The 22560-nt window shown below is 39.8% G+C and overlaps 1 protein-coding gene across 1 annotated transcript in view; it reads left to right on the forward strand.

The window, feature by feature from the left end:
• The first annotated feature begins 427 nt into the window (after positions 1 to 427).
• The window catches only part of LOC145991458 (proton-coupled amino acid transporter-like protein acs), a 111306-nt gene continuing 89173 nt past the window's right edge, over positions 428 to 22560 (forward strand). Inside the window, exon 1 of the mRNA XM_083127463.1 lies at positions 428 to 532. The gene's annotated coding sequence lies outside the window, so the exon portion shown is untranslated. The remainder of the gene's footprint in view (positions 533 to 22560) is intronic.

Consider the following 22560-nt stretch of genomic DNA (forward strand, 5'->3'; position numbering starts at 1 on the left):
ACATGAAACCTTGAAATTACTCATGTGTTGTTGTTTTGATTGACATCCCATACATTTTTCAAGTATTCATGCCATTCACCTTTCCTTGAAGAATGTCCATAGAAGAAGATAATACACCTTTCCCTCACACTTATTGTCAACTGACAATTCAATTTGACAGAATTTCCTTTGACACAAGTATGACGAATTTCACTGACGTATTATAAAGTCATTGAAGCTGGATAAAAATAATAATCATGCGGATATCATTTGGCTATCATTTCTTCGGGGGTCAGTTATCTGAAGATTATAAAACCTGCTATCACCCACGATGAGTGGCCATGGAAAATACAATGTTTATATACTGATAACGTATGAAAGTGGAGATTTCCATAGAATACTCTCAAAATCTTGACAAAATCTTTGATTCAGTTATCTTGGGGTTTTCATTCGAAGAGAAGCACTACAGCAGACCAGTTCGGGCAGGAAATTTGGAAGCTAAGTATACTGTGCATGGATACGAACCTAGAACGGGGAATTGAAAGTAAAAGAAGTAAGTTTACTTTTTCTTCAATGTTTATATTCGTAGTAATTAAAATATTTGTTCATCTAGCTTCCTCTGTCTATATGTGGTAACAAGGAAGGAGTCAATAGATTTGGTGTGAGAACACGTGAAAGACTGCTTGGAAATTGATAAGGAGTTGCAAATGTGCATGAACAGTCCAGAGTCAGTTGATATTACGAAATTCTATAAGCATTGGGTGAACAAAACCGAATCCATTTCTAGACTATGTTACTTGTGCCACCGGCCTCCGTGGCGGACTGGTTATTACAGCGTGCTACGACGCCTGGAGTCCCGGGTTCGAATACCGGCCTGGACATGGGTGTTCTTTGTGATAGTTCCTTCATCAATTTCATCATATCATTACTCATCCTAATCTTCGCAGAGTGGCAGAAAAGCGAAGTAAAATAAACCAAATCAATCGATTGATTGATTTGGAGTTCTAAGTTCACTTTATGCACAGTAAGGCTAATCGGGACTAGACCTACAGTTTAAAGTGGGATCCGAACCTCTATGTGCCTCCACCGGGTATCGAACCCGGGACCCCTTGATTACAAGGCGATGTCACTACCACTGCGCCTTCGGAGAGGTCCAAACCAAATCAATCAATCATGTTACTGATGCCCACTGTCGTCTCTTCCGATTGGAGCGCCACTGTCGGTTTTGGTATATTCCTGTCGGTCAAACACCACTTTTTGTCGATATTGGACACACTTATGCTACATTATTTAAAATATGGATCGCTGGGATTAACAGCGGGGTAACAGAGACGGCGAAAAACTATTTTTACAATTTCATTTTACAGGCAATCTACAACCTCTGACAATAAAGTTCGGTGAATGATCCTGCATATCAAAAGTAGACGAATTTTTAATGAAACCTATCTTACTGTCCTTCGAAGTAGTCCCCTCCCATGGCTATGCACCGTTGAGAACGGCTGTACATGTCCTGGAAACTTCTAGAAAAGTCTTCTTTCGGGATGGTGTTCAAGACCCTCGTCACGTTCCGTTGGATTTCCGGAATATCCTCAAATCTCTGACCTTTCAAAGTGATTTTGAGGCGTGGGAAGAGAAGGAAATCTGGAGGATTCAGATCCAAATTTCTTGCAATGCGTTGCTACAGAGGATGAGAGCTGGTGTGTGAGGTACGACCCTGAAACGAAACGCCAAAGCATAGAATGGCGTTCTCCTGCATCACCCCGTCGGAAGAAGGTCAAGGCGTAAAAATCACGCATCAAGACGATGCTTATCACTTTCTTTGACAGTGATGGCATGATCCACAAGAAATTCCTGCCGGAGGGAACTACAATTTTCCCGCCTTGGCCTTCTTGGAGAACGCCATTCCATGCTTTGGCGTTTCGTTTCAGGGTCGTACCTCACACACCAGCTCTCATCCTCTGTAGCAATGCATTGCAAGAAATTTGGATCTGAATCCTCCAGATTTCCTTCTCTTCCCACGCCTCAAAATCGCTTTGAAAGGTCAGAGATTTGAGGATATTCCGGACATCCAACGGAACGTGACGAGGGTCTTGAACACCATACCGAAAGACGACTTTTCTAAAAGTTTCCAGGACATGTACAACCGTTCTCAACGGTCCATAGCCATGGGAGGGGACTACTTCGAAGGACAGTAAAGTAGGTTTCATTAAGAATTCGTCAACTTTCGATATTCAGGATCATTCACCGAACTTTATTGTCAGAGGTTGTATCAACTTGCAATAATTCGAGAACATAAACTCGCTTATTCTTAAGGGGGTCAAACTTTGTTCCGTCCAGACACCCCTTCTAAAATGGCGAATTTCAAATGGGATCATTTTTTCAAATTCAATATGGCACCCAACTTGGGTCCCCTTCATTATGGCGCCCAACTTGGGTCCCTTCGTTTACGGTATGTCCTTAGGACCACAAGTCGAATATACATTGTTTCACTTCTCAGAGCACTCAAGATATGTCCATGGACCAAACTGAGAGTAACAGGCGCAGGAGGGCAGGAGGGACACCACCGATTGTGTTCAATTCATGTTAGGACAAGTTAAAGGACAATGTTCAAAGTTATATCGGCGACCTGAGCTCTCCCTGAAGGCAAAGAGGTAACCATGTCGCAATGTAATCAATGGGCGCCGGCAGAGGCGCATTGCAAAATGATTCGGACTATTTTTCATTCCAAGAGCAGTCCCGATTAGCCTATCTGAGCATAACGTGGACTTTAAAAAATTATAACAGTCTATCAACACCACTGAATGTCGTTTTTCGTCATATGTACAGTCGCTGGCATTAAAATGGAACACCTAGAACCTGAAATACTTCCCTGCAAGACGTTATGTGTGTTGCCTAACTCTGCGGAAGTGGTATAAGTTGCCATTGAAAATGTGCTATTACAATCCACATATCGCCGTAGAGTTAGGCAACACACGTAACGCCTTGCAAGGTAGTGAGTATTTCAGGATCTGGGTGTCCCATTTTTATTGCCAGTGACTGTACCTCAGGATAAGTACTAGAGCACCATTGCACAAGGAGGTCATTGCAATCATCTTCTGTAAAATGAATTTTAAAGGAGCTTTTATTTTAATTTCTTATCTCATTCATAAAATCCTAGGTCTTGCCGCTTGAGTAGCTGTGAGGAGGGCTGGTTTTAAGTTACGAGACAGCCGACGAACTAGAACAACTTGCTCTGAAGTAGTTATCGGTGTCACAAATGAGCCTTTGATTGTCTATTACGTCACATATCGAGTTCCGGGAATCCCTTTGCACAATGGTCATGAGGTTTGATGATAAATTTAGTCCACACTGACGTATATACTACAATTCATATTACTTGTTCCTACTGTAACTTCCACATGGCATGCTACTTTACACGTGTAAACTGTTTACTTCTGGTCAAACTTACAATGGCTCACACGTAGGTAATGTAGCCAATGCTATAATTTCTATGTTGTCTTCAATCTTCAAACATTCATCGTTGATAATTACCGCTGCCGAATAATTAAGTTAAGGTGGTACAGAAAAATCGTATTTCTGGTATGTCCCAAAATGTAAGGAACTAATATTTAATGGAGGATACTACACCGAGAAACCAAATTCCTATTCCTTATGATGAATAAAATGCAACATACAAAATATATACTAAAAAACATTACACAAATTGTAAAATTATTAAAATGCAATTAAATTAAGAAATTTAAAGAAATACGTATAACCAATGGTATATGTAAAGGTAACTATTAGACATGAAAAAACAAAAAAGATATGTCCTGGAACCAAAACGTTATATTTATCATATATTACTTAAGAGATTTTCATTTTGTAAGGCTCTTGTACGTATAATGCACTGTGCGAATTAAGCTTTTTGCTCTGGGGCAGATGCCAACTCAGTGGCGTACTTGAGATTTCATTTTGGGAGGTATGTTCTCTTGTAGAGGTATATGTAAATTTTGGCATGAAAAAAAATTGCAAGTATAGAAAACTACTCAGCACGTTGCTTAACAATTAAATCGATCGTTTTGTATCATTTAGACTTACTGCTGAGAGTCTAATGGACGGAAGAACCTGATGAATAGTGTTTTTATGAAGTCATTTGTTGTTGATTATTTGAGTCCTTGTGAAATTCAAGAACAAATGGGAGATTGATTGATTGATTGAGTTTGTGTTTTAAGTCCACTTTATGCACGGTAAGACGAGACTAATCGGGTCGGGAATGGAGCTACAGTTTAAAGTGAGATCCGAACAAGTGCGTGCCTCGACTGAGTATTGAAACTGAATAGAAGGTTTGTCAGGTATAATAATAATTTCTCAAAGATATCTCAAAATTTTCTTAACATGTTAGCAATGTCAATGTTTTTGTAATATTATCATCATTGTTACTAATTTGTGAACAATGGAAGAGCAATCGCTGTAGATGAATAAGTAAGATTTGAGGAAAACAGATAATGCATTTTACGTTCATTATGTCCGAATGTACAGTATCTTAACATTTCGCAATTAGTGTTTCAAGCATGTACATGGACAGACAGTTTCCATAGGGTAAGAAAATTACATTGCTCTTGAACTTAGCGTTATCGGTTGTGTACGTTCTGTGCAAAGTTGACTACCTTGAAAGTAAGGAGTACTCCGTCATGAAGTATTCACATTTAACACATTCAACTCTGCTTCATACGATAACTTTTAACTACTGAATAAGGCAACCTCACTTCTTCACAATGTGTAAGTTTAACCAGTCTAATGAAGGTGTGAGATAGGAAGTAATATATAATGTTGAAGACCAGTTTCTATATCCAGGTATGACTTTATGTTTATGGGAGTAGCCAGTGTAAGCTTAGTTCAGTGTTTTCACGTGTCTCGTCAAAGGTATGCATCTTTGATATTATTAATTCGTTTGTTTATACAATGACACTCTCTTCTGAGATCGAGCAAAGTAATCCATAGGCATGAAAATAAATCATATGTTAAATAAATATGTATAATCGTAAGCATTTCTGATATTTGAAATATTTTCAGCGTGACGATTCCACTAACTTTTTTCGAAGTATTGAGATATTATGTAAATTATATGGGTGTGTATAGACGGGTGTATAGCATTCACCCGATCCCGTCCAAGAGCCAAAAATGTACAAGAGGGGGGGGAAGGAATCGGAAAATAATTATTTCAAATACCTTCATAGGGCCTCTACAATGGCGTAGTGGTAGCGTCGTTGTAATCAAAAGGTTCCGGATTCGATACCCAATGGAGGCAGATGACGGTTCTGATCCCAGTAGGTCTGGCAACAGTACGTCCAGTCAAAATTAGCGTTTCTGTGCAAACAAAGTGGGTTTATATCTTAAACAATCAACCAAATACTACCCTGTTCACAAATTAAGAATAGCTTGGTTGCTATTATTCCTTTCAAATTAAACCTTGATAAGCGAAAACTGAAACATGCGTTCTACAAAAAACTTTTCTCAAACACAAGGAGTCCAAAAATGCTAAGGAGATTAATATTCCTACGGCGCATTCCAACGTTACGTGTGTGACATTTTACACACAAAATTGAAGGTTCTAGGTATGAGATTGGATTAAAATATTCATAATGAACCGATTTCATAGAATCAAAAAGTACTTTGTGGTGTCCGCCAACAAATTAAGAAAATTTGAGTAGGCATAGGCCGAATGCATGAAAAGCTGAAAAGCATTAACAAAGGTGCGTTAAGAGTGTGAAACTTTAAAAATGTAGCAAAGTTTGTCTGTGGAGCATACAGACTGCAGATGCTAGTAACTGTTGTTGGTGAAATGTGTAAATTATATGCATTAACAAACATCTAAACCTTAATGTAATTCAAAACAATAATAATTTCCATGTTAACTAATATTGTTATTAGCATATAGTAGGACCACTTTTTGTTGATTTCCCCATACACAAACCCAAGTTTCAATCTCTCTTAGCTGTAGTGCAACCTATCGGCTGCAAATTCCTTTTTGCACCTTTTCCTATATTCCTGTTTAGTGAGATTGTTCCGTCTCAGTTTTTATAGCATTATAAGTGGCGGATTAAGTCATTTCCCTTGAGATGAGGATGACCTTTCTAGATTTATTGTTACTTGCCTCGGTGGTAATAATTTAAGTACCGATGAGATTGATTCTCTTTCCATGTATGAAAAAGTGTTGGGGTGATCACGACTTCTTGTTGTTGAAAAGGCTAAACTTCTGGGAAGGAACACAAATGCCAAAATCTCTTCCTCGTAGTACCCCCTGGAGACTACTCGTATATTCTTGTAGAATAACGAGACTCTTTCATCCACAGTCAATATAACTAAAAGTGGCAGAATAGTAACATAAAATAAATTACTGTATCAACCCTCTACCTTACCTTAATCCGGTCATATTGCATCCCATATGGAATTTTCACGCCCTTAGGGGTTATATGCACGTGCAACAGATATTAGAACCTCGAAATATCAACTTTTTCCGTTATAGCTATGATGCACTGCGATTATCCATGAATTGTGTGTAAATAACCAAAACGGTAACGTAGTCACATTTCATTAAAAAAGAATCAAATGTCGGAGGCTTTTAGGCAATCACAAATATTGAACGTGAACAAGTTTTGATGTGAGTGGATCAATCTGTCAATGCAGTCAGATGTTCATTCTGATGTTTCGCCGGCCCCCGTGGCGGAGTGGTTAGCACATTGCGCTACAACGCCATGGGTCCCGGGTTCGAATCCTGGCCTAGGCATGGATGATTGTGAGTGTCTATTCATCAATTTCGTCATATCATCACTCATCCCAATCTTCGCAATTTAGCCAAAAAGTGGCACAAGAAACGAAGTAAAATAAAGCAAATCAATCAATCATTCTGATTTTTCAATGATTGGAAATGGAATGATTTCAATTGCCTGTCATATCATTTAAATATCTTGTTTATTGCAACTGCATTAAGCTATCAAATCAGCAGTCTTGAGTAACAGTTGAGTTGATAGCTTCTTATCAGCTCTTGGTATCTCTAGAGTTAGGTACTAAAGAGGGAGAGAGAATGTAGTGGATAGAAGGATTTGATGGATAGCATTCTTATTGGTTAGTGTCTGTGTGAAATTCAAGAACAGATGGGGAATTGACCAGCCATGCTTCAGAGGCGATGATTATGGCCTCTAAATAACCTCAGGGCAATCACGGACGGGGCGCTGGGTGTCTGCCAGCAGAGGGTATAGTCAATCAACAACACATAATCGCAGACTCGTAGAGAATAGAGGCATCAAAAAATGAAAATAGATTGAAAAAACTTACCATATTTAGCATTATTAACAATGGCAGAAGCACTGTGTAAGGGGTATGTTGATAAACTAATTGTTTCAGGGAGTGGTTTAAAGATTTCACATCTCAAGTTAAGTTTACTTTATAGGAAAATGTCAAAAATGAGCAAGAGATGAAATTGCTGTTAGGTGAACTAAAACACTTAATTGATTGAATTGTAATTTTAAGTTCACTTTATGCTCAGTAAGGCTAATCGGGACTGGACCTACAGTTTAAAGTGGGATCCGAACCCGGGACCCATCGTGGAGACCCAAAACCCTTAATAAAATCGGACGTGATTGATCTAAAGTAAACTTGCACCAACTTAAAGATGGAAACCAACACTTAAATTCATAAATTTATACTCATTGCAGGAAGACAGTGTTGCCTTCTCAAAAGAGGATATATAAATCGTAAGAATTTTAGCCAGTTCTTTAATAATTTCATAAAATCAATAACACCATCTCCTGCTTGTACAGTTTGTATTATTGCGTATGTTCTGTAAATGAAAAATATAAAATGTTCATAAATCGAAAAAAATAATGTTTGATACAACACGGAAGGGAGTTATTAAAGTTGCTGCTTCAAATAATAATTATTATTATTAACATTTGTTGTAGTATTATTGTAGCAGTTAGGTTATAGTTTAGATAACGGCCGTCAACAAAATACAGCGCAGTTTGTAGGTGAAACATGAATATAGCATTCTCAACCCGCCTGACTTGAAATAAATTTGTTAATACGGCCATCTATTTAACATTGGAAATATGTTTATTGCTTCAGGTGTCTACACTTATGGAGAAGTTCGTGATCTCACACATGGCACTGTAAACAAAGGAAGTGGTAACAAGAGGATCACAAAACAAAACCAGTTTCCGCACACGAAACTGATATGAGATCATGAACGTTCGCGACACGTGTGGCAGGTGCAGACACTACAAAGTCAAGGGAATGCAGTCTCTAACAAAAATTTAAAGCCACCTGTGTTTTTTTTTTCATGCCTTTTAAGATTTTTTAAAAATTAATAACACGTTACACCACCAACCTCTTTGGCATTGTCCCTACCAACTTACTGCATTCATCCGAGCTTAAACCAGACCGTATCAATTCAATGTTCTCTCACATTTGTTGACTTGAAAACTTATGAAACCAGAGGTTTCCCACCCCCCAAGGCCAATGGCGCACCCCCTCCCAAATCATGTCATTTGTCTGTCCCCCCCAAATCATATCATTCGCAACCTCAAACCATATCGTAATCCCCACAAAGTATTTAATTACGAGAGCGTGTCTACCGAAAGTAACTTTTTCTTAGCTTTACTGAACACTATATTTGATCTGCCCTTCCTCCCTGGACAGGGGTGTCCATCACTCAAGACCGCCCCTAAAATCGTTCATCATAATTGAGAATATCGAGAATATCGCTTGTCTTGTAATACAGCTATAGTATAAAACTTCACATTCACCTCATTCAAGCACTTAACACGTATCCTAGCAACACATCATTGCGAGCGAAGCGATCAAGAAAATTTTTACATCCATTTCTTTGCAGACTTTCAATAATATTAATTTAATGGGATGTCAATACTTTTTATAAGATCCCGAGATATTTAGTCTCTTCCAGCTTCTTCTCTGGCACGTTCGGGGTCGAAAACGTGTGGATACCATATCGCTAAACACAGTCTCGGAAGTATAATGTTCGAACTCCCTCTCTACTGCAGAAATCCCTTGGGAATCTAAGATGTAACACTTTATCAAGAGCTTTCTATCTTCCCCTTTAAATTTAATACTAAATCCTACAACCAAAATTTCCATGGCAATTTTAGACTTACTATTGATATTGAAGAGTAAATATTGCCTCCTCCAAAAAATTAATTCTCAATCTCCACACCACAATTTCCGCAACAGTCTAACACATTTACACAAGGATTGGATACCCCCGCTCAATTTAATGCTCAATTCCCCTCTAACTAATATAATCTAAGACCTAGAGTTGGATACTGACCCCCCCCCCCCCCAAGTTTAATTCAGAATTCCTTCTAGAACGCACGTGTCAATTAAGGCCTCATATGTAAGAGTTGGATATTTCTTCCCCTACCCCCCGCTCTTCCATAATACCCTTAAACACTTTCTTTTTTTCATCTAATGGATTAAATATGGTGCATTTAAGATGTAAAATTTTACACATATTTTAAAAAACTATATAAATGTTGAATTTTATATTATTTGAAGGGAAAAAATCCTCCCCCAAATCTCGATGGCAGAGCTTGTGCCATAATCCCCACCTGTGGGCATCCCTGTATGAAAGTGTTTGCCCGGAAACTATAACCGTGAAATTTTGGCTAGAGAAATTACGGTCTTAGACCGTTAATTTCCACTCCTTTTCAACTGTTGCAAAAAATGACCATACTTACACTAATTAATGTAATTTTAATGATTCAAGTTTTAAAAAATATGTATATACCGTGCACGGGGCTGTAATTTGTAATTATTGTGTATCTTTATGCACTATGAAATATTCAAATTTAATTTATGGTAACGCCGTCGCCTTGTAATCAAGGGGTCCCACGTTCGTTACCTGGTGGAGGCACATGGCACAGTGCAGGGCATAAAGTGGGCTTAAAACAACAATTCAAATTTAAAACTGTTTCACACCGTTGTAAATTCACAGATAGTTAAATTTTCACGTATTATTCAAGTCTCTTCTTTAAAAAACCGTCGTTAATGTGCTTTATGGTCATCATTATGCCTAGATGGGAATGCGCAACATGTCTCTGCCCGGGACCCCTTGAGGAGACTTGCAAACATGTCATCGGGAATTCGAGTTGCACATAATAATTTCTCTCTCTTGTAAGCAGTGGCGTAGCAAGGGCTGGGCGAAGTGGGTGACCAGGAGCCTTGCGCCTGAATGGGCCTCGCATCTCATGGGGTTGATACAAAAAAATGTATTAGATAGAAGTGTGATTGATTTTGATTTGATTTTAAAACTTTGGGAGCGTCAGCACCTAGGCTATTTTGCTCCAGTCACATTATACGGGGGCCAGCTCCTTACCATTACAAATACCAGCTCTAACGCTGCATAACTAAAAATCTTAAAATGTTCTGACTGTTAAAAACAGAGGCTGTAAACGGGCACTCAGCACACACAAGGACAAAAAACAGGACAACACACACAAAATTATACTGGCCATGGAGCCAGTCGCCAGAGCCTCGTTAGTCTTCAGTCCAGGGTGTACTAACGTGGAAGTGAGGTTGACTATTGGGTGTACTACGTGGAAGGTCACCCCTTACACCCCATAGTAGTGTCAGGAAAAAAATGGAAATGGCTAATTTTTGTAGGCAATAAAATTAAAACATTCTGTTTTTATCTGGTTTTAATTCTATAGTTAAACGTTATAATACGTCAAATCAGGGGCGTAACCAGTGGCGCAGGAACAGGGGTACTGTATCACCCCTAAATCCGTAAATCCAATTGTGCCCTCTTAGTTTAACCGACGCAAGGTGCTACTGTTAAAAGAACCTATTTTTAATTCGCTCAATTAAATATTTATATTGTTTATAACATAAATCATTATCTTTCGAACCACAGAAATTCAAACCATTGTAAACTTATTCTACTACATTGTGATTGCTACTAGTTAGTTCATGGACCTGTGATCTTGAAAACCTCTTTAAGGAGATGAAAATTGTTTAAAATGTGTGAAGAACGATGGAATCAGATAAATCACGCTCCAGACAAATTCTCTTTTGTGTAAGGGGGTACACTTTTCTAAAAAAAAATTGGTCACGTCGATTCGAAGATAAGATACAAATCTTCATCAGAAGAGTATGAGAATTTTTCAAATGGAATTTTTCGAAACGAAATACTTACACAAACGAGACCAGGCACGACACACCAACATGAGAGGGGGGGTTACTCCTGTACCTCACCCATAATTTTCATAACTTTGTAAGAGGGTTTTCTGAAAACTATACTTAAAACATATATATTAAGAGATTTTTTGAAAATAGAGATGATACTGAGAAAAGAAAAAGTCTTCGTTTTCTCTCAAATTTCGAGACGAGACTGAAATAAATCTCTGCAAAATCAAAGCGAGACGATACTTGATGTCCGAGATGATCTCGTTCGAAACTCTAGTAACCAAGGACATATTTAGGGGGGAGTCCGGGTGGTCCGTACCCCCGCCCTCCGAAAGACTAATCAAGTATTAAAATTAAATAATGAAAATATACTCGTTTAGCATTTGTTGTATAATTTCCTCTGAACTTATTGGAAGACAAGGATTATATTGGGACGGATTTGAAGGACAGGAAGGACGTCTTTAGGGGGGTCCAGGGGTCTGGACCCCCCCCGAAAGACTTACCAAGTACTAAAATTAAGTAATGTAAATATTAGCATTTGTTGCATAATCGTTGTTATTAATTTCCTCTGAACTTTTTAGAAGGCAAGGATTATATTGGGATCATACGGCTTTGAATGATATTACAAAGATGATTTATGTACACTACTACTCAAAATAATGTGCATAAAATATTAATCAGACACTTACTTTTCTCCAACTACATGTAACATCATTTTTGTTATTCGATAAATATTCAATTAATCATCTATTTGACATTAATTTCATTGCCAGGGCACTTGTTTTGTATGTAAGCTACGTAATGAATATACGCTGTTATATCTCTATTCTTATACAGTGTAATGATGCGATCATTACTGGATCCTTTTTATGTTATAAATTGTGTATGGCTATGTATTCCTGTACTTTTGGGTTCTTGGCCGTTGGGGGAGCGGTAAGTTTCCAGTAACGGTTTAGGTCATTAGCGGGGCCTATAAATAGGAAGGGCAGAGGAGCAGTCGGCCTCAGATGTTTGGCGGAGTACAGCAATGTAAGAGGTATCTTCTTCTCTGAGGGGAGCGGCTGGGCGAACATTCTTTCCTTATTATGTGAACCGACGGCGGGGATGTTAACTTTCTTTCTTTTAATACACACACTTGCTCTTTTCACATTATTCCAATAGTTTATTTCATGTGGGAAACCGGGTACACAACACACATACCTTCAGCCACCTTTTTTGGTACTGAGGGTTATATTTTTTTTTACTCGTGGAGCCAGTGGCTACGCGAGTCTACACACTCTCTTCGGGAAGGGGGGACAGGGTACACCGAAATGTAATTTTGTGAATAACGGCCAAGAATTAACTTCTGTAAATATAATATGAATAAACCTATATATATCTAAAAGGAAATGGGCGTTAAGTTGTAATTTGAAGAGGTACGTGTCTATTGCCTAAACTAGCATCCACAGAACTTCAGGTACTGCAAGTTTTGAACCTCGGGACAAGGATTCAAAAATGTATGGTTGTGTATATTGTGTATGTTGCTGAGAATCAGCTTAAAAGCACAAAGTATACCGTTACATACTGGGGGCTCAGAGTCAGGGATATTTTCTTGTGAAAAGTACTGAAGGCATTAGTTATTGTCAAGTGGAAAGAAAATAATAGAAGACAAAATGGCAATTCAAATAGACAGGGAGCTCATTAGCAAGTTGCTAGGCAATGCGAACTTGGAAGGAAGGCCTGAGGAAGATATTGTGGGGGAACTTGAGAGACTTACTCTACATGTTACACAAGGAACTTCGATAAGGGCCGGCGAGGAAAAAATGAGCAAAATCTTGGAAAAAAGCAACATTAACATTCCCATCTTTAAGGGAAATGTCGGCGATGTAAGTCCACACGATTATTTGTATGAATTACGCAATTATCAGGAAATCATGGAAATTGGGGATACTTTTCTCTTAGATAGAATCTTGCCGCTTTCGTTGAAGGAAATCGCTGCAGATTGGTTCAGATTTTCGAGACCTTTCGGCACTTTTAGGGAATTCGAGAAGGCTTTTCTTGAGGAATACTTTAGTGTCGATTATGATTCGGAAATAGCAAGGATCATTCAGAACAATTACCAGTCACCAGACCAGTCTCTCCTTGCATTTATTCGACACACCAGGAAGCTTTTTGCAATGAGGGAGAAACGGGGGACAGAAGACGAGGTCATCCAGCACGTTTTGAAATTTTCCCATCCTAAATTCAGAACGCACCTGTACGATATAACCTTTGCAACCTTGAAAGATCTGGAGATTCGCGCTATGGACATTCAAAAGAGATTGTATTCAGAAGCCCTGTACTATTGTCCAGAACTGAGGGACAACAGTTCGCCGCATCTGTCTGCCATGCCGACTTCAGCGAGTGGCACAAGGCAATTAGGAGCCGCAGGGACAATGAACATTTTCGGCCGCGTGGGAACAGAAGTATCAATGAGTGCCATAAATCCGGGTCTTTTCAACCGCTTGAGCCTTTCCGGGAATATTGGAACCCCGTCGAGAGCAGAAGAACCGGCGAGGAGAAGAGGGTATGATGGTCAGCAGAAGGGCGCCACCTGTGCCGTCTCTAAAGATACCGTTAGACCAGAACAGATAACTCCGGTTCTTGCACACGTAGAAGGAAAGCAAAACAGGGGGAGGAATAGGGAAATACGCAACTGCAGAAATTTCACTTCTGGCGACAAAAAACCGTTAGTCACCTGTAAGGTTCAGGGAAAGGACTTCTCGCTATATTTGGATTCTGGTGCGTCTGTGAGCACCGTGTCTGTTGAGATCGCAAGAGAACTGGAAAAACAAGGAAATAAGATTAACAATAAACGTATTAATATTTCTTTGGCAGTAGGCTCTGTACAATCATGTGGGGAAATGTATCTTACTGTACATTTGAATGGGATGAAATTTAAGCATAAATTCGTCGTTCTGCGCAATTGTTTCACGGGATTTATCGCAGGTCGAGGGTTCATAAGGAAGGCCGGCATATCGCTACATTTGAAGCAGGGAGGCTACAGTTTTGAGGACAGTAACGTCATTCATTTATTTTCTGCGGAGAAGAGGGAAGTGGGAAAGAGGCTTCCGTTCTCGCAGCAGGGGAGAACGTCGACTGTGGAAGCTGAAGCTGGGCTAACTGCGACGATGGAAAGAAATGAAACTGTTACTGAAGCAACCGCGACGATGGGAAATTGCAAACCACACCCCGAAACTGAGGACATGATTGACCGTGTCGAATGTTCGACTGACACTGTGCAGAAATCAGTTGCAGATTTCAGCGCTTTGTGTACTGCAGAAAGTGCGAAGCAAATGAGGAAGAAACAGAGGGAAAATTTGCTTCGGAGCACAAAACTGCCCATGCTTCGTCTCTCTGGAAGTAAAGATATGGAAGATTCTTCATTGTTGCCATTCTCTGCCACTGAGGGAAATGAAGAATACAATTCTGAGGAGCCACGTAGGCTTCTGGACACAGCCTCCCTCATTTCCGAGCAAATGAAAGACACGTTTCTTGCTGACGTAGCGAGGGCTACAAGGAATGAGGAGGTGGAAGGAACGAAGAAGTACAAGGAAAAGGTGAAGACCCAGGCCAAATCTTCGTATTTCGACAACGAGGGAATTCTTAGGAGAAATTTGCCTACGGAAAAGTACAAAGAGAAGGGAAATGGGAAAATATGGGCACCTACTTCTCTACGTTCGCAAATTCTCGTGTCGTTGCATGATAATGCATTCGTTTGTCATCCTGGGAGATTGAAAACGTTAGCGAAGGTTAGGGAACAATACACTTGGATAGGCCTAACTAAAGATGTTATCCAGTATTGTAAGTCGTGCCAGCCATGCTGCGTATTAAAAGATGACAGGAATAAGCAAGATTTCATGTCAAGTAAGGAGGAAACGAAATTCAGGATGGAAGACGCCAAGAAGAAAGCTTGTGATAGGAAACGCCGCAAATGCACGTTTCAGGTGGGGGATAAAGCTTGGCTTAAGGAACATCCTATCTCTGGTAAGGCCCGCAGAGTAACCAGTAAATTCTCGGGGAAGTCCTCTGGATCACACGCAATTGTGGAGCAAACTTCGGCAAATACTTTCAAAATGAAACACAGCGGGGACGGAAGAATATTGAGAGCCAACAGTGACCAGTTGAAGCCTTATTCTTCGCCACCTGACTTTGCAAGGAAAGTAGCCGAACCCAATTCAGCAAAGAGAGCGCACGTAACTTCGGCAGGAGGAGCAAGACGAAGATATATCAGGGATGCGTTACAAGCTGAGAAACAGATTCTAGTCTAATTTCAAAGGGGGATTTTTTGTAAATATTGTACATAGGGACTTATCTATCTTTTCTTTATTCTATCTTTCACTTATTTTTTCTACCTCATACAGTACTCATATAAAAGTGTCGTTCCGCAGTCATTTTCATCGCGAAAGTAACGCAAAGTTAGTGCGTATTCTTTTACCGTGTAATTTTTCGAGTAGTCGCAGTTCGGTGGCGAGTGAACGCAGTTCTAGCGCCGGGCATGGCAGTGACATCTTCGGACTTAGAGCCAGTTGGATCCATTCATGTGGAAACCGGTCGAAGCGGTGACTTCCGATCTCGGCAGGAGCACAGAGCAGTGGCGTTGCCGGGAGTCGAACCAGCAGCTTTGTTGACTTGGATGGATTTCCAGGAGACTGTCTATCATTGGTCCAGGAGGAAGGATGGAAGAGATGCTGAGTGGGTAAGAATCGACGTGGGTTAACCAGCTCCAGTGCTGAGGGAAGAACGCAGATCTCGAAGTACACTTGTGGACAAAATTAGAGTGAACATTGACTGTCAGTGTCGTGTGACCTAATGAAAGTGTGTTTGTAGTGAACAGAAACTGCGAACAAGTGTTTTGTGTATATTATTATTATTTTTCTAGGTTACAGAACTTTGATTTTTCTCTGTTCAGGAAGGGGGGACTATGTAATGATGCGATCATTACTGGATCCTTTTTATGTTATAAATTGTGTATGGCTATGTATTCCTGTACTTTTGGGTTCTTGGCCGTTGGGGGAGCGGTAAGTTTCCAGTAACGGTTTAGGTCATTAGCGGGGCCTATAAATAGGAAGGGCAGAGGAGCAGTCGGCCTCAGATGTTTGGCGGAGTACAGCAATGTAAGAGGTATCTTCTTCTCTGAGGGGAGCGGCTGGGCGAGCATTCTTTCCTTATTATGTGAACCGACGGCGGGGATGTTAACTTTCTTTCTTTTAATACACACACTTGCTCTTTTCACATTATTCCAATAGTTTATTTCATGTGGGAAACCGGGTACACAACACACATACCTTCAGCCACCTTTTTTGGTACTGAGGGTTATATTTTTTTTTACTCGTGGAGCCAGTGGCTACGCGAGTCTACACACTCTCTTCGGGAAGGGGGGACAGGGTACACCGAAATGTAATTTTGTGAATAACGGCCAAGAATTAACTTCTGTAAATATAATATGAATAAACCTATATATATCTAAAAGGAAATGGGCGTTAAGTTGTAATTTGAAGAGGTACGTGTCTATTGCCTAAACTAGCATCCACAGAACTTCAGGTACTGCAAGTTTTGAACCTCGGGACAAGGATTCAAAAATGTATGGTTGTGTATATTGTGTATGTTGCTGAGAATCAGCTTAAAAGCACAAAGTATACCGTTACAACAGTCTTTTTATCTATTCGTGTAATAATAATATAATATTAATTTATATATTGTAATTAGTATTAATTTGATTTAATATAATTATTTTAATTTAAACATTATTATTATTATTACTATTACCATTCCTGAGACACTTGGTTAGGACACCCCTCTCCCGAAACGTATTTCTAGATACGTGCCTGCTACGTAGTATCATATTTGGAGAAAGTGCTTAAAATAAACTTAAATTACTGTGTGTCTTTTCCAGATTAGGGATGGCCAAACAGATCCGGATCCGAAAGTTCCAGATCGGGATTCGGATTCGAAAATACCGGCTCCGGGTCCGAAAGTTCAGGATCCGGATCCGAGAGTTTCGTATCTCAATCCCATTATAATATTACCACACCTAAAAAGGTATTGTGATCTTAGATTACAAAAAAATTTCATTAGTTAGTCCTGCAAGATTTTTTTCTTCAAGTGTTGTTCATAAAATACTTTGCTACGCATCGGCTAACACACTCGTGCAAAAAAATAATCTTACTTGTTTAACATAAAAAGTCAGAGGTGATTTTGTAAATTCTATTGAAATGAATATGTATCCATTCGAATGTATTGGAAATCGAAACACACATAAATGTGAGACATTCCATTCCAGGATGAAACTTTTAACACATTTAACAAGATAGAAATGTTATACAAAACTTATACAATTGTTCTACAGTTACAGTTTTAAAAATTAAAATGAAACATTATAATATATGCAGTGTTATATAATTACAAAGTGTGAGACTAACAAGGGAGGTTATCTAAGTGTCCCCCTCCGATTTCCATGAAACTTGGCAGGTGTATAGAGGGGCCCAAAGGAAGAAATAGGTGTTTTTTTTGTTTCGGATAAAAAACTGTTCTAGGGGGCAACCCCTCCCCTCAAATGTCAATATGAAGACAAATTGAAGTGTGAATTTGACCCTTGTGTCCCCCGCCGATTCCCATGTAACTTGACAGGTGTATAGAGGGCCCCAAAGGAAGAAGTACGTGTTTTTTTCATGGAAATCGGAGGGGGACACAGGGGTCAGATTCCCACTTCAATTTGTCATCTTGACATTTGACGGTTGGGTTACCCCCTAAAACTGCTTTCTAGCCGAAACAAAAAAAAACACGTATTTCTTCCTTTGGACCTCTCTATACACCTGCCAAGTTTCATGGAAATCGGAGGGGGACACTTAGATAACCTCGCTTGTAAGTGTATTAATTACAAATCGCGCACACACACTATATATAATGTCTGTATGTATGTATGCAGGTAACAATATGTTATAAGCACATTCTTACTTTCCAAAGAAGCGCTCATGTGGGATGGCCAAACGGATCCTGATCCGGAACCAACCGGATCCGGATTTTGGATCCACCTGGACCCGGATCTGGCCATCTCTAATCCAGACATACAAAGCGTATATCTTATTGATTTTTTTTCAAATAGGTCGTATATTTTGTTTACTGTAATTCGAAAGTTAATAGGTTAGTGACAATTGCGAGCCTGTGATGGTCGGTTACATCTATTCAGGAATTTAATTCCGAATTTCGACGGTTCGCAGCTTCGAAACAAGATGTAAAGCAGAAAGACGCTATTAAGAAAAGTTTTGGTTTTCGTGACATATTATACGTTGTGAAACTTTGAGTGGTGAGACACGATGTACGCGTTGCTTATACTAACATTTCGTTGGTCAGGATGAGATATCTCGCCTTGTAATTAAGAGGTCCCACATGCACAGTGCTTCTGATTCCACTTTAAACTGCAGATCCAGTCCCGATTAGCCTATCTGAGCATGAAGTGAAACTGGAATAAGTTTTAATAACTTCTGAGTGGAAACCGAAACAAAAATAATCACAAACAAGAACGAGAAGGACCTCACTACAAAGTAGACGAGATGAGTCTGTGAAAATTCTCGACTTGTCTCATCGCGATATCATTCCTAGGGGAAATGAAATGATTCCTAGACATTTAAACAGGGTGGAATTTGTGATTTTATGAGAGGGGATGTAACGAAGCTGAAAATTTAACAATGCCGATGTACTCACCGATAATTTTTGGAACCGATACCGATTCCGATACATAGGCCTAAGATTATTAAACAGAAATGGGATATTATTTTGTGCATGACAAAAATTTGGTTATGTACATTTCTATTGCATATCATATGTATATACATATATATTCTCAAGAAATGCGAATGTACATTTGCATCTGCAAAAGGTTATGTGAACCTAGAGATTTAACATTAGTACACAAGCAGTTCTTTGAAATGCAAAATGAATTCCTGTTCTGCCAGATTCAACTTCAGAAATACGAGATTTGGAAGCACTTCAGGAAGTAACCTACTTCTTCTCTTATCTCAAATCTGTTCAGCAACACTGAACACTCAATCACTGAATACTGATGCAGCAGGTATACCCAAGTATTTTCTCAGCACTTGCTTCAGGTTTGAATACTCATTTTTGAATTTCCAATAAAACAGGAGATCCTGTTTCAGCAATGTACTGTTTTATTTCCGATTTATAGTTAGGTTGATCCTCTGAATGAGACTTTGCAATAATTTTATTACAAAAACTCCACGAAGCAAGTGCAAGGCATTTAAATGCTTGGGTTGTTTGCAACTCAAGAAGGCAATGGATAATATAAGCAGTTCTTACTTCCTTCCTACAGCTTCATATTTCAGCTCCCGGAAAACAAAGAAAGACATTTCTAGGATGAGTGAAATTATTAAATATAATTTTCTTTAGTAATATATTATTTAAATGTGATAATTTTTTGACGTATCCCCGAAGATTTTGTATCGATTTACATTGAGATTTCAAATTTAAAAATGGATTCTTATCTCGCCCAGGTCCTCGCGATATGTTGCTACGCCAATGCTTGTAAGTGCATAGAGAAAGGAAACGTTTCTAGGGGATAAGGGTTCTTGTGTAGACACGATAGCGCAAGGTCGAGTGTGTTCCAACAATTATGGACCAATTAGCTATCTCTTGGAGAAAACAAGGTCAAGGTCACACACGAGGAAGCGCTCGACGCCGAAAATAATATTTTGCGCCTTCCGGGAACCCGAATGCAAAATAGCCATTGCCGTGTTCGAGGAAACAGCCAGCTCTTCATAATCCCTCTCCCTTTGATGTCCATTTCCAGCTGTGTAGGTTTTCTGGAAGTGATTTACTTCGCCACTAGCTTCATCACAGAGACCTATTATTAACCTTAATGTGGTCTCCTTTGAACCGGTACTTTGAGCTAAATAAAGACGCATTTCTCGCGCTCGGCTCGATTATGAGTATCTCGAAAGTTGAAACGGTAACTCTAAAATTCGGTATTCTCTTAAACCTCACAAAACTCTAGATTCTTATTACATAAAATCTTCAAGTTATTGTCGTGCGAGTCATAGATATTTCAGAAACTAACAATACCCGACACCTCCAGGTGGTTATAATGGCGCGCTACGACGCCAGAGGTCCCGGGTTTGAATCATTACTCGTCCTTATTTTTGCAATTAGCCAAAAGTGGCAGAAAAAATTAAGTGAAATAACTAAATGAAACGTTGTGGGTTTGAAGATCTACGAAATAATTTATTACGATATTACGTCAGCGTGCACGTTCGATTCAACAACGAGTACTTACTTACAGTGTGAGCCTTTGTAAATCTATGATAAAATACTTTATGCGCATAAAGGTGTAACGAGTGCACTCACGGTCCCCGAAATGACGTGTCAATCATACCCCGGCACGGGGCCAAACGTCGTTATGTGTACGGGAAACCGGTCGTGACTCTCGGTCCAGGTTTTCAAGTTCGGTACTGAGAAGGTCGTTTATTGTCATACTATTGCGGGGTGGAGATTAATACCTTGAAATGTTACACTGTTTTGTTTACCTTTGATATGTAGATTCGAACAATCATAAAACACTAATAGCATAATATCTGATACCTGAAAAACGTCAAATAACAACACTGACGAACGGTAAAAAGTGAATATATATTGTAACAAACAAAAAATATTGCAATCAACAACTGTTTACAAAGCCTCCTCAAACGCTCACAACATTCACTCTTCTCTCTTTCACACCTGTGAGGTATTTTTACATGTGAAGTATAGATACAAATCATGGATCTCATTAACATATCATTTCCTTTTAGTTTTAAGCCTTTATGTGAATTAGGGTATTTGTCTGCCAGCTCCTGTGCTCTCTTTTAAATTAACTTAAGTGCCAGCCCTCGGAAAACGGTTAACTAAGACAATTGGGTCGGCGTGGTTAAATCTTTCGTTCGAATGAACGTATGCATCCAGTCGTAAGCACGACATTTAACAAGTTTCTCGGACGGGGGTAATACACATAAGCCTCTCTCGTCCAATGAGAACTACACAATTACATAGGGATGCAAAAACTTAATTGGCTCCAGCTGCCGGAATACACAAATCAATCGTCGGCGCGAGCAAAAATTACCATAATAACCACTATGCATCAAATAATACTATTTGACGCGCACGACCTTGCAATAAAAAAATCTACGCTTTCCACGATTAAAAAGGACTCATCAGTCAAGTATTGACAAATTAAATGGCGCGACGGGGCGGTCGGTTACACAAAAAATGGAGCACACTTTGACAATTTACACTAAATATTAAAGAAATGGAATGGAGCTTCTAACCCTGAATGCAGACAATTAAATTAGAACATCTGAACATGAAATATAACTTTTTTACAAACAATACCAAAAATTATCAGACACGGAAATTAGGTTCGGGGTTTCCTGAGTAACTTTGCAAATAAGTGAGACTTCGGCGTTAACAGTACGGTGTTGATACTAACAATGCACGTTTACATGGACATAGACCCTCTGAAGTATACTCTACCGGACTCTGCTACATTGCGTGGTCGTCCATCCCTCCTGGACGCGGGACTTGCACACGGTTCCTTTGTGGCGAAATTGTTCTCCGAGGTCGATCGCGACGAAGAATAATTGCGACGATATGGTGTACTTGCACCTTCTTAGTACTTCGGGCGTTCCTCTTGTCACTAGCGTCGTGTGTACGTGGTCACGCTCCGGTCAGGAATCTCTCCAGTGTCGGGCATCAATTGGACGTCGATCTGCAATCATCTCTCTCTGGTGACGGGCTTCGTTTAGGCGTCGTTCTGGAATAGTCCTTCCCTCTCTCTCTCTCTGGTAACGAGCTTCGGTTGGAACGTCGATCTGGAAACGTCCTTCGGGCTTTGGTTGGGACGTCGATCTGGAAGCGTCCTTCGGGCTTTGGGCAGTGTTTTGGCGTCGTCTGACTGGCTTCGGCGTCGTTGCAGGCGTCAGGGGGAGTCGACGGACTCCCTTCTCTATCTTCTTTAGCCCTCCATTATTATGTAGTCCACGCTTGGCAAAAACAAATCACCGCGTAATCTTCACCAAAATAAGGCGCACACTGGTAACTCTCTATCTGCAATTCGCTCACGGTACGTAAGGAAACAAAGTTCGCGGACACAAAACGATAATCACGCGAGAGTGTAGCGCGGAGATGCTCTCTCTATGAAATCCGGGTAAAAACTGTGTCTGGAATCTTGGTACTCTTGTTTATATGTCACTTTCGAATTTGTCCGTTGGGGAGGACGCTCCAGTAGCTTCGCTTCGGTTTCCCAGGGGATGCGAATGACCTGTGTCCATTGTCCTGAAACGCGGTCACCGAGGCGTCTTCGATCCTTGCAGGCTTGGGCTCCAGCTGAGTTTT

The sequence above is a fragment of the Lepisma saccharinum genome, chromosome 8 (assembly GCF_977018435.1).
Source record: "Lepisma saccharinum chromosome 8, izLepSacc3.1, whole genome shotgun sequence".
Taxonomy (NCBI): Eukaryota; Metazoa; Arthropoda; class Insecta; order Zygentoma; family Lepismatidae; genus Lepisma; species Lepisma saccharinum.